The following is a 13,210-nucleotide window of genomic DNA, read 5'->3' as shown; positions in this document are numbered from 1 at the left end:
CTTTGTCCCTGGCCCTCAGCAGCCTGAGGACAGCCCCTGTCAGCCATGGCTTCCAGTTAGCCCGAGTGACGATGTATTTTGTGTGGGTCACATCATCAATGTATTTCGTGATGTAAGAGGAAACAGAGTCAGTATACTCCTCTATGTCCGTCTGATTGTTGCAAGTGGCTGCCTGCTTAAACATTTCCCAGTCAGTTGTGTCAAAGCAGTCTCGAAGCGCATCAGAGGCACCCTCAGGCCACACTCTTACCCGCTTGTGAGCCGGCCTGGATGCTTTCACTCTTTGTCTGTATGCGGGCATAAGCATAACAGTGATATGGTCAGAAAGTCCAATATGGGGTTAGGGGGTGGCTTTGAAAGCCCCTTTATGTGTAGTGTAGACCAGGTCCAGGAAGCTGTCACCACATGTTGGAAAATTAGCATGCTGGTGAAGCCTTGGAAAAACAGACTTTAGGTTAGCATGATTAAAATCCCCAGCGAAGACGGTGAAACCGTCAGGGTGCGCTGTCTGTTGTTCACTGACAGCCTGGTATAACTCACTAAGAGCCGTGATCCTGTCGCTTTCAATGTTGGAAAGCGGGATGTATACCACGACTAGCAGAATCGCAGTAAATTCCCTTGGCAGGTAAAAAGGACGGCACTTAATGATCACAAACTCCGCCAGTGGCGAGCAGTGCTTTCATACAACTACAGAGTCCCGGCACCATTCGTCACGGATGTAGACACGGATTCCTCCTCCTCGCGATTCCCCCCCTTCACAATGGCCCGGTCTGCCCGATAGCACACTAGCTGCTCCAGATGCACAGCAGAGTCCGGAATGTTGACACTCAAGCAAGTCTCAGTGAACATGAGCACACAGCAAATACTCACTGTCCGGTTCGTAGATCTCACCAGTCGAATGTAATCCATTTTGTTGTCCAGCGATCGAACATTTGCCAGAAGAATGGAAGACACGAGTTTGGTTGGCCGCTAGCCTGGGCCGGATGCCTCCGCGCTTGCCTCTCTTCTGCCTCCTCGCACACTGCCTCCGACGCTTTCTATCCGGGGGAGGAGTAGCAGGCGAGTCCGGCGTTGTTTCAGGCCGGAGTAGTCCGAGTTCCTTTAATGTCTTTGTTTCAAAGTTCAGAACGCTGCAAAACTCGCTTTTGCCAATGTCGAGTAGAACCTGCTTGTAGCACGACGTAGGAAGGCAAGACGAACACATAAAACTGTCGGACAAACACTAACTAAACGAATAAAACACCGTTCGGGTGGGACAGAGAGAGGTAGCTGCGTGTGCACGGGTCTGTTGGGAACGTCTGGCAGAATACCCTGTAAGGAAGAGCTTCAACTCCCACCTACGTCCCGGGGGAGGCGGGGGACATTGAGTCCGAGTGGACCATGTTCCGCGCCTCCATTGTTGAGGCGGCCGACCGGAGCTGTGGCCGTAAGGTCATTGGTGCCTGTCGTGGCGGCAATCCCCGAACCCGCTGGTGGACACCGGCGGTAAGGGATGCCGTCAGGCTGAAGAAGGAGTCCTATCGGGCCATTTTGGCCTGCGGGATTCCGGAGGCAGCCGACAGGTACCGGATGGCCAAGTGGAACGTAGCTTCGGCGGTTGCTGAGGCAAAAACCCGGGCAGGGGAGGAGTTTGGCGTGGCCTTGGAGAATGACTTCCGGACGGCTTTGAGGAAATTCTGGTCCACCATCCGGCGTCTCAGGAGGGGGAAGCAGTGCAACGTCAACTAGGTTTACAGTGGGGATGGCGTGCTGCTGACCTCGACTTGGGACGTCGTGAGTCGGTGGGGAGAATACTTCGGAGACCTCCTCAATTCCACTGACACGCCTTCCATTGTGGAAGCAGGGCCTGCGGACTCCGAGGCAGACTCTCCAATCTCTGGGATCGAAGTCACTGAGGTAGTTAAAAAACTCCTCGGTGGCAAGACCCCGGGGGTGGATGAGATCCGCCCGGAGTTCTTAAGAGCTCTGGATGTTGTGGGGCTGTCATGGCTGACACGCCTCTACAACATTGCGTGGACATCGGGGGACAGTGCCTCTGGATTGGCAGACTGGGGTGTTGGTTTCCCTCTTTAAGAAGGGGGACCGGAGGGTGTGTTCCAATTACAGGGGAATCACATTCCTCAGCCTCCCTGGTAAGGTCTATTCAGGGGTGCTGGAGAGGAGGGTCCGTCGGGAGGTCGAACCTCGGATTCAGGAGGATCAGTGTGGCTTTTGTCCTGGCCGTGGAACAGTGGACCAGCTCTACACCCTCGGCAGGATCCTCGAGGGTGCATGGGAGTTCGCCCAACCAGTCCACATGTGTTTTGTGGACTTGGAGAAGGCGTTCGACCGTGTCCCTCGGGAGGTTCTGTGGAGGGTGCTTCGGGAGTATGGGGTGCCGAGCCAACGGATAAGGGCGGTTCGGTCCCTGTACCACCAATGCCAGAGTTAGGTTCGCATTTCCGGCAGTAAGTCCGATTCGTTCCCAGTGAGGGTTGGACTCCGCCAAGGCTGCCCTTTGTCACCGATTCTGTTCATAGTTTTTATGGAAAGAATTTATAGCCGCAGCGTAGGCGTTGAGGGGGTCTCGTTTGGGGACCTCAGCATTGCGTCTCTGCTTTTTGCAGACGACGTGGTGCTGTTGGCTTCTTCAGGCCATGATCTCCAGCTCTCACTGGAGCGGTTTGCAGCCGAGTGTGAAGCGGTCGGGATGAGGTCAGCACCTCCAAATCCGAGTCCATGGTCCTCGATTGGAAAAGGGTGGAATGCCCTCTCCAGATCGGGGATGAGATCCTGTCCCAAGTGGAGGAGTTTAAGTATCTTGGGGTCTTGTTCACGAGTGAGGGGAGGATGGAGCGCGAGATCGAAGGGCGGATCGGTGCAGCGTCAGCAGTAATGCGGACCCTGTACCGGTCCGTCGTGGTAAAGAGAGAGCTGAGCCAAAATGCAAAGCTCTCAATTTACCGGTCGATTTACGCTCCTACCCTCACCTATGGTCACGAGCTATGGGTCGTGACCGAAGGAACGAAATCTCGGATGCAAGCGGCCAAAATGAGTTTTCTCCGCAGGATGTCTGGACTCTCCCTTAGAGATTGGGTGAGAAGCTCGGTCATCCGGGAGAGACTCGGAGTAGAGTCGCTACTCTCCCACGTTGGGATGAGCCAGATGAGGTGGCTTGGGCATCTCATCAGGATGCCTCCTGGATGCCTCCCTGGGGAGGTGTTCCGGGCATGTCCCGCCAGTAGGAGACCCCGGGGACGACCCAGGACGCGCTGGAGAGACTGTGTCTCTCAGCTGGCCTGGAAACGCCTTGGGATCCCCCGGGATGAGCTGGACGAAGTGGCTGGGGTGAGGGAAGTCTGGGAGTCCCTCCTAAAGCTGCATCTTATGAGCAACTCTCGTAATGCATTAGCGGATTTAATGCTGGAGGTGCGTGCTTTTGTGGAAGAGCCCCTTATAACTCGAGGTTCAAACCCCCTCTCTTGGTGGCAAATTACAGGTGTGGTTTATCGCAGATTTTCTCATGTGATGAAAAAGAGACTGCATTATGGCTACATTTGTCCCATCTGAGAGGATATTCAGTAAGATGGGGCAGATATTATCAGAGAGACGAAATCGACTGAGCTCATCAAAAGTTAGTCAGCTTGTATTTTTAAATGCAAATCTCGAGTAAAAGCAAAAGAAATTACAATGTATGTCCATTCATCAAGTTTTTTTTTTCATGTTTACATTTTGTTTTACAATGGAGGATAAAATATTGAAAAGGCAGCAACAGCAATGTCTAAATATTCTATATTAATTTTATACTAATTTATACAAACATAGTTGCTCCATCAGAGCACAGACACGGCACACATGTTCACGTTTATTTGACTATTTTGATGTGTTTGCGCCTTTTATAACTGGATCATTTTGGTCACTTTTTTGAATTTTCTACTGTGCCCTCCCCTGCCATCATGAAAAGGGGAAAAAACAAATTCGATTGTCATATTCATCAAATTGTTTTTATTATAAACTTGTCAAACGCACCTCTCGGATTAAGGTGCCCCCGGCTTCCCAGTAACGGGTTTGTTTTAGCCGGGTTCGGAGATTCGTCCGTAATCTAACCACCCGAGTTAAATTAACTCCTCCGGAATCAATCTAATTTCTGTACGACGCCAAACCCTCTCAAGTCACCCGAAGCTCGTGCCGAGTAACTCAATTCGAGGCAGGACTTCGAAGTGACCGCATCGTATTGATGGCTCCCCGCTAATGTTTGAAGTTCTTATTTGTTACGGATATTTTTTAGATGTCTTTGTTAAGACCTCAGGGATTCGTTTGTATAGCGCACCCAAGCACTAGTTTTGCCGAAGTAAAGGTTGATATGGGTCCGTTCCACTTGGTCGCTCATGCAGCGAGCCGACCAACTTTTTTATTCGAAAGAGAATCGAATTAATAAAAGTGTGACAATAATAGCATTTAAGAAGAAAATTAATGCACTTTATATGATTAATTTTAACTTCGTATACGCAGATCTAGCTCTTAACCGTCGGAGTTCTTCACCCCTCTTAATTGCTTTAAAAAGAATAACAACTTATTCTAAACCGGATAAAAATGTCGTGCTCTGTTTAGATTTGCCCGATAATTAATTTGGAAGGCAAGTCTATTTTTTGATCGTGTCCCGTTTAACTTTTGACGCGGCCCGACAATTTTAGGAACTGGGCCGCGTCCGACGGGCAATCGAAATACTTTTATTCTCCTCCAATTCCAATGATTTATTTTAACCGTCGTCGTTATTTTATTTAGAAGAAGTAAATTTCCAACAATTCACTTTTAACGAAATCCACTCCTCCCTTAAATATTTACGAAAGTTATTTAATTCTCCAACTTCCTCGGAGTTACTTTTTCCGCGGCCCGTCAAAAAGGGGAAGCGGGCCTGAGCCTTTCAAATAGTTAGATAACTTTCCGTTCTACACAAAACCAATAATCTGATTTAAACACTTCCTTTAATTTATTCAAACGAAACAACTTTCGAACGGATCGAAATTTACTCGTGGCTCAAATAACTACGGAAGTTATTTAAGTCTCTAACTTGTTCGGAGTTCCTTTTTACGCGGCCCGTCTAAAAGGGGAAGCGGGCCTGAGCCTTCGGTTGCATATTCAGTACAAATCCGCGCACAACGAAGTAAGTAATATACAAAACACATTTATTGAAGAAACATGGAATAGAATTACAAATCTCAATTACTCCAGAAACTGAACAATTTCACTCACTGATACCCGTGTTAATAAAATCATTCAATCCCAGAACAATTCGATTGCAAAACACAGTTCATAAAAAAGGGAAGAGGTAAATACCAGTTGCGTGCTATTTTTGGTGGAAGCAAAGTCGAGTGATCAGTTCGATCTCGCTTCTAAAATCCAAATTAGAGAAACAGGCTGGCCACGAGGAAGCCGGCGGCCCGATGACTATTCCCCCCTCTCGCTAAAATACATAAAAACGGTCATCCTCACCAATTTCTCGTTTAAAGTTGCCCAGTCCAATTTTTAGGAGTAAATCCAAGTTAATTTTAGTCCAGTGATCCTGCGTCTCACACAAAGATCTTTGGGACTTTGGAAAAAATCTTGAAAATCCTCCGGGCCTCTTCACGTATGAGAGCTCTTTTGGGGGAAAAAGCCCTGAAGCTGCTCCTGCAGGACCTTTTATAGACCTCTCCGTCCCCCCCCCCTCCCCTTTCTTTTCTCCTGTACTTTCCCTATAGGGTAAGACTGCCCAGTTTTCCCACGCCTATAGAAGGGACTGGCCAGCTTTCTCACGCCTATAGAGGGAACTGGCCAGTTTTCCCACGCCCATAGATGGAACTGGCCAGCCTCCCCACGCTTTGTTATCTGTGGCCTTCAGCAGCTGTTTCCGCCCTGACCACGCAGTACTTTCCACCAAATGCACAGCTAGTGGTAAAACCTTTCACTTCCCCTTTTCACCCTTGACCTAATTTATGTCACGCCACTATTCTCATAGTGACGGGTTTCTTGATCGAATTGACAAATAATATTGCTTAAAGCGGTTACAGAATACATTTTTAGCCAAGCAAAGAAATAAAAATAAAAATCACATTTGTGCTTCCCCAAACAATTTATGTCACGCCACTATTCTCATAGTGACGGGTTTCTTGATCGAATTGACAAATAATATTGCTTAAAGCGGTTACAGAATACATTTTTAGCCAAGCAAAGAAATAAAAATAAAAATAACATTTGTGCTTCCATGCGTGACTCACACTCTGACACCGTGTTCCTTTTTTATATCCATTTTGGTCTGGCGCCATCTTTTGGACAAATTTGGAATTTCAGCTCTGCCAATTTATTCCTGTGAACAATCCATATTCTACCATTTGCACCATCTCTACCCCCATGTTACATGACAAACTTTATAATATTAAGTCATTTTCCTTTTAATTTCAGTAGTTTTGTATTATTTTGTACCAAAATCGCTGAATTTTTATAGTTATGCTAAAACCGAAAACGAGTCGCTCGCAGGAGGCAACTTCCTGCCTTGCCTCCTCTGAGGATTGTGTAATCACACGGCTGCCTATGCTGACAGGCTATGCAGTTAGACTGAACTGCTGTCTGTCTCTATGTCGCTGCTTAAGTGTTCAAACACTAATTATAATAATTAACTAATTTTGGTAACTCAGCTGATGTATATAATATTTAGTGTTTTTTGTCATCTGTCTGTAACGTCTTGTTTCAAGAGATCCAACGGAGGCAACGAAAAAAGTGCTCTCGCCTTATGGCAGGGGGCGCTAGTGATCTCCAGTTCAAATTTACAGTGAACAACTGAGGAGCAGTTGTCCATTCATTTCGTTTTACATTTGTTTTTTTTTGTTTTTTTCATTCTTACATTTTGTTTTACAATGGAGGATTAAATATTGAAAAGCGAGCAACAGCAATGTCTAAATATTCTAGATTAATTTTATATTAATTTATACAAACATAGTTGCTCCATCATAACGCAGACATGGCACACATAGCTTGGTAACTTTTCTATTACACATAAGGCAGAGCTCATGGACATTGGCCTGGCTCGTCAGTGGGGAATTGACTTCCTGCCTCTGAGCCCCTCCATTCCCGCACGTGCCATTGATGGCCGTCTGATTGGCGAGGTGGCTTTCGCGACGGAACCAGTTAAGTTACTGCTCTCCGGCAATCACCATGAAACCATCCAGTTTTTAATTCTTTCCCTCCCAGGACAGCAGCTCATTCTGGAGCCCCGCCCAGGTACAGTGCCGACATCTCCAATGTCCCAGCGTTGTATCACGAACTCAAGGAGGCTTTTAGTAAAGCCAGGGCCACTTCTCTTCCCCCACACCGGTCCAACAATTGCACCATCGATCTGTTGCCCGGCACCTCCCCTCCCAAGGGACGCGTCTACTCCCTGTCCGCTCCGGAGCAGGACTATGGAGGAGTACATCCGGGAGTCCCTGGCGGCCGGTATCATACGGCCATCCTCTTCGCCTACTGGAGCGGGTTTCTTCTTTGTAAAGAAGAGGGAGGGCACGCTCCGCCCGTGCGTCAACAACCGGGGAATAAACGAAATCACTATAAAGAACCGATACCCTCTGCCTCTTCTTTCTTCCGCCTTCGAGAGCCTTCAGGGTGCCACCATCTTCACAAAGCTGGATCTTCGCAATGCCTACCACCTGATCCGCATCTGGGAGGGAGACGAGTGGAAGACGGCTTTCAACACCCCGAGCGGACACTACGAGAACTTGGTAGTTCCATTTGGGCTCACCAATGCCCCAGCGGTTTTCCAGTCCTTAATAAATGACGTTTTACGAGACATGCTGGACAAATTCGTGTTCGTTTATTTGGACGACATCCTCATCTTCTCCCGCTCGCTCCCTGAGCACATCAGGCATGTTCGGGCGGTGCTGCGCCACCTCCTGGAGAATTGGTTCTACGTAAAGGCAGAGAAGTGCGAGTTCCACGCCCCCTCTGTCAAATTCCTCGGCTACGTAGTGCGTGAGGGATCCATCAAAATGGACCCCGGGAAGGTGCAAGCGGTCACGTCATGGCCTGTTCCCGAGGCACGCAAGCGGCTGCAATAGTTCTTAGGATTCGCAAACTTTTATCGCCGCTTTATCGGTGGATACAGCACGGTGGCCGCACCCCTCACCGCCCTTACCAGCCCCGCCTCCCCGTACAAATGGACGGAACGGGCAGAACAGGCATTTCGGGAGCTTAAGAGGAGTTTCACATCCGCTCCCGTCCTCCGAGTTCCCGAGCCCGACAGACAGTTTGTGGTCGAGGTGGACGCCTCGAACGTTGGTGTTGGGGCGGTGCTGTCCTAGCGTAGCCGCCAAGACGATCGTCTCCACCCGTGCGCTTTCTTTTCTCACCGCTTGTCAGCCTCAGAACGGAACTATGATATCGGAAATCGGGAGCTCCTCGCCTTCAAGTTGGCCCTGGAGGAGTGGCGGCATTGGCTGGAGGGCGCCACCACTCCGTTCATTGTCTGGACCGACCACCGCAACTTGGAGTATCTGAGATCGGCCAAGAGACTGAACACGAGACAAGCACAGTGGGCTCTGTTCTTTGACCGGTTTGAGTTTTCTCTTTCCTACAGACCAGGTTCCCGTAAGGTGAAGGCGGACACCCTGTCACGTTTGTTTCCTGGTGGGGAGGAGGGACAGGGTCCACCTCCCACTATCCTCCCGAGCTCGGTTTGGGTGGCATCTCTTTCATGGGAGATTGAGCGCCGAGTGGAAGCCGCCTGGTGCGATCAACCCAGCCCCAGCAACTGCCCGGAGGGTTGCCTGTTCGTCCCTGAAGGCCTGCGGTAGTCCGTCCTGCAATGGGTGCTCACGCCTGGCCTGTCATCCCGGGGCTTCCCGCACGAGGTTATTGGTTCTTGTCACAAGCCTAGTGTGTGCTGCAATATTACCGTATTTTCCAGACTACAAGTCGCTCTGGAGTACAGGTTGCACCAGCTGTAAAAATGCATAATAAAGAAGAAGCAAAAAACATGTCGCACCGGAGTACAAGTCGCATTTTTGGGAGTACAGACATGAATAGGCAACAACAGGCTAAACAATACGCTATGCTAACGTTACATGAACACAAATGAGCTGAGAACAAGCCTGGCGTAACATATTAACAGTTATTCAAATAAGTATAAAATAAATAACACGTTTATCAAACCATTGTTGGATTTTGTCCACAATTTAGGGAGCGCGTTATCTGCGCCTCCCGGCTAAAGCCATTGCCAATCACCTGTTATCCAATTTACTCACTGCGTGCTCGTTTGATTTCTTCAGATTTAGGAAAATGCTAAGACACTGAAGCACAAATTAGACTTACACAGGTTGGTTGAGCTCAATCACAATTCTTGTTCAAAAAGCTCTGTTTTCAGGAAAGTACAATACAGCGCTGGGCCCTTAAAGAGCGGAAAGTCTTCATTCAGAAAAGGCAATGTTTAAGGTTCTTTGATCAGCTTATATTCAGTTGCACATTGTAGGCTGAGATTGATGGGTGATGAGTCTTTGGGGTGGGGCAAGTTCGCCATGGGAGTGGGTGCTGGTTATGGGCGATTCGGTGTGTGTGGGGGCTGTTGTCTTCCGTCCCGTCTTTCGGCCTTGGCGATCATCTTTGGCTGAGTCCTTGGCTGGCTCCCTCTGGCATCTGCTGGTTTTATCTCCACGTGACTTTCCTGTGAACATTCTTCTCCAATCTTGGACATACACTGTCGTACCTCATTCTTTCTTTGTTAGGCAAAATATTTCCCTCTGTGCAGAGCGTTCAGTAGTAATAAAAAACTGGCGTCTAGCATTAGTCAAAACATAAGATACAATCAAGTACTGTGTTTAGACTAGTGTGGCCACATAGAACATATTGATTTAGAAAATTTCCTAGTAGACTGTCCTTTTAGGTTGAGGTTCTGGGGTGGTTATGCTTGGTGGAAGTCTTACGTAAAAAAAAAAAAAAAACATCACTACTGAACCCTCCAACCCCCAAAAAGGCATGTTTGTTGAGCCATTAAAATGTAATTGTCCATGAAAGCATGACATTTTCAACACTTTTAGTGGGTCAATTTGTAAAACTTCGGAGGCCGAACCTCGCGAGATGAGCCAAAAGAACCCGAGAAAACCCAACCGCGCGACCCCGATGCCGACTGACTCCGTTCGCTATTGTATTTTCGTTACTTTGAAGATTGTATTAAGCCCTAATCATGCCTCCAAAGAAAGCAAGTGGGAGCAGTAAAGCCATCCTAAAACACAGACGCTCTTAAAGCAATGCGACAGTGAGTGCCCGGCGCGCAGAGGTTGCGCAATCGGACCAAATTAAGCTCCCTGCGCACTGAGGTCAACTTAAATTTTGGAAAGTACATCAGGACAGTATAAATATTTTCTAAATTTCAGCGACGGCTCTGTCACAATAATGCGACCAGCGCGGTGCAGTTGCGCGGTGCAGTTGCGTGGTGCAGTTGCGCGGTTGGCGGCGCGCTACGGTTGCGCGTTCGGCAGTGCGCGGCAGTTGCGTGTTCGGACAAAAATGCGCAAATGAAAAAATGCTTAGAAAAGACGTTTTTTTTTTTAAGTCTTGGAACGGATACATTTTTTTCCCATTATTTGTAATGGGAAAAATATATTCGGGAATTCGACCGATTAACTTCTCGAACCACCTTCTGAAACGGATTGTGGTTGAAAACCGAGGTTTGACTGTATTTGTATTAATCAATGGAAACACTGTTTTTTAAATTATTATTTTTATTTTATTTTTAAAGCTCTGCGAGCAACCGGATCATCGGAGCCAAGGACCACGCTTCCGTACAGATCAACATAGCAGAGGTAATCTTTTTCCAACTTACCGTATTTTTGGCACAATAAGGCACTTGGGGTTAAAAGGCACAATTGCAGGGTCTGTTTTGTATTTAATCCACACATAGAGCGCATTATCGGGCCTATTTATGGCATGACTTATGGTAAACAAAAAGTTATAGGACCAAGACACTGAGATTGGTTGTACTTTATTCTACTGTTTAACCATGTACTCTGTGTACTCACATTATTGTTAATAGATATTTATATGCAAATCCGTCCAAGTCCATGACTTCTGTATCCAAATTAAACAATTGGGCAAGTTTGCCGTGAAACATGCCAAGTTCCATATTGTCTTGTCGTCACGTTGCTCTTCTGCAATGATCCTGGCTTTCCAGAAAGCTCTAATTGTGCCTTGTAAGCAGTGTTCCCTCTAATTTTTCAAGTGACTGTGCAAACACACAAGCTCCCTGTGCACACTGTGGACCACTGTGTGCAACACCAGAATGAATGAATGAATGAACAAACAAACAAATAAATAAATAAATAAATAAATAAATAAATAAATAAATAAATATTGTCAATGAGAACTTTAACTTGCTCGGGGTCGGATTTTGTTTTGTGTGACAGCTCGTTCCTTTTCTGTCGATCTTTTGCGTTCTTTGCAATAACGTACCGATCCGCTCTCCCATCTTGAGTCTTTGTACAATTCCAACAGCTTTCAAATGACATTTCTGCTGAATGTGACGCGCGAGGTAGTCCAACTTCCATTTCTTCCGTATTTTTCCCTCCGTAAACTCGCCCGCCACTTTGGCTTCACTGCATGTTTTGCAGAGGAGACCTTTCTCATTCAAAAAGAGAAAATCTCACCCAGTTTCACTGTTTCCTCTTGTAGTTGCACACACTCCAACAGCCATCCAAACTTAAAAGAAGCATCTCTTATTTATTTTGGCTTGGCGAGTGGATGTGTCGCTGCTCATTCGTTTCGCCATGATTAGCTAATTTAGCATTTGCATCACTTGACTCTGCCGCACTGCATGGATAGGCAGGACACATATGTGTCATACATATACTATGTAGCCTAAGTGAAACATATCATTGGCTGGACAACTGTCAATTACTGATTTACACTACAAAAAGGCACAGAAAGAAAATCATTCATCCACTTAATTAGATTAGAGTACGTCTAACAGTAGATCTTAATCAATCAGTTTATGCTGAATTGTATTTTGTGCGCAGCATGTAATTTCATGTGCGCCAAGACTGCACGACCAGTCCGCAATTGCGCAGCTTAGAGGGAACACTGCTCGTAAGCACGTCTCTTTGTCTATGCCAGGGTTCGGCAACCCAAAATGTTCAAAGGGCCATATTGGCCCAAAAAAAAACAAAAAACATACCTGTCTGGAGCCTTAAAAATCTAAAAGCCTTTTATAATGCAACGTAGTGTCAATACATAAGTTGTATGCCTACTATTAAAATAATCTAAAGAAAAATAGTGGCGTCAATTTGATCACTTCTTCTTGCGGCCCATTAGAGTTCACGTACTTGCATAGCAGCGGTGTCTGTTCGATATCGGTCGCGTCACTCGACTCACCCATCACAGGCAATTGAAAAAGCTGTAGCTGAATTGATGTCCTTGAGCTTGAAAGACTGCATCCATGCGGTTCGACAATGATTCATATTGATGAAATCATCAGGAAAGAATGCAGTCTTGCGTGCCTCTCAAGAGTTCAAGATTTTTTGGTTTTGTCTTCCAAGCGTCCGCCATCATTCTACCCCAAACATGCTCAATGATGTTCGTGTCTGGTGACTGGGCTGGCCAGTACTGGAGCACCTTGATCTAGAACAAGGGCGTTCTATTCAGCCTACTCATACCCCCACTCTGTTTCTCTTAATAAATATGCCCTTGCAGGAAGGAGGGTTCAGACTTCATTCCTTCAATGGGTGAAATCTCCACCTGCAGGTGTCTAAAAGAACTTGCTTGTCTCCCGTGGTGTTCTTGCAAAATAAGTGTGAGTGAGCAAATCTCTAACACCAATCATAAAAGGTGTTAGAGTTGTGCTCACTCTAACTTATTTTGCAAGAACCACACGGGAGACAAGCAAGTCCTTTTAGACACCTGCAGGTGGAGAGTTCACTCGCTCAGGAATGAAGTCTGAAAACCCTCCCAACTGCAAGGACATATTTATTAAGAGTGGGGGCTGGTGTAGACTGAATAGGAAGCCCAAAACATATCAGGGGGAACTTTTACGACCTTGTGTAGGATGAGACAAGGTAGGTTATTTATTACCGGTTGCATTCCAACATAATCATCCGATAAGGATAATCTGAAAAACCCTAACAATTGGGAAGAGGTAGCTAATATTTCTTGACATTTTAGTATGTTGATATTGCCTTCTAACTTGCAAAGGTTTTGCTAGGATTGGGTGTATTGT

The 13,210-nt window shown here is 46.8% G+C and overlaps 1 protein-coding gene across 1 annotated transcript in view; it reads left to right on the top strand.

The window, feature by feature from the left end:
- LOC125992636 (uncharacterized) overlaps positions 1 to 11,050 on the top strand; it is a 37,215-nt gene extending 26,165 nt beyond the window's left edge. The window contains exon 2 of the transcript XR_011086265.1: positions 10,742 to 11,050. The gene's annotated coding sequence lies outside the window, so the exon portion shown is untranslated. The remainder of the gene's footprint in view (positions 1 to 10,741) is intronic.
- The last annotated feature ends 2,160 nt before the right edge of the window (positions 11,051 to 13,210 follow it).

Source organism: Syngnathus scovelli, unplaced genomic scaffold (genome assembly GCF_024217435.2).
Source record: "Syngnathus scovelli strain Florida unplaced genomic scaffold, RoL_Ssco_1.2 HiC_scaffold_23, whole genome shotgun sequence".
Lineage (NCBI taxonomy): Eukaryota > Metazoa > Chordata > Actinopteri > Syngnathiformes > Syngnathidae > Syngnathus > Syngnathus scovelli.
The sequence above is the reverse complement of the archived record's forward strand: the minus strand, read 5'-3'. Positions and strand labels throughout refer to the sequence as shown.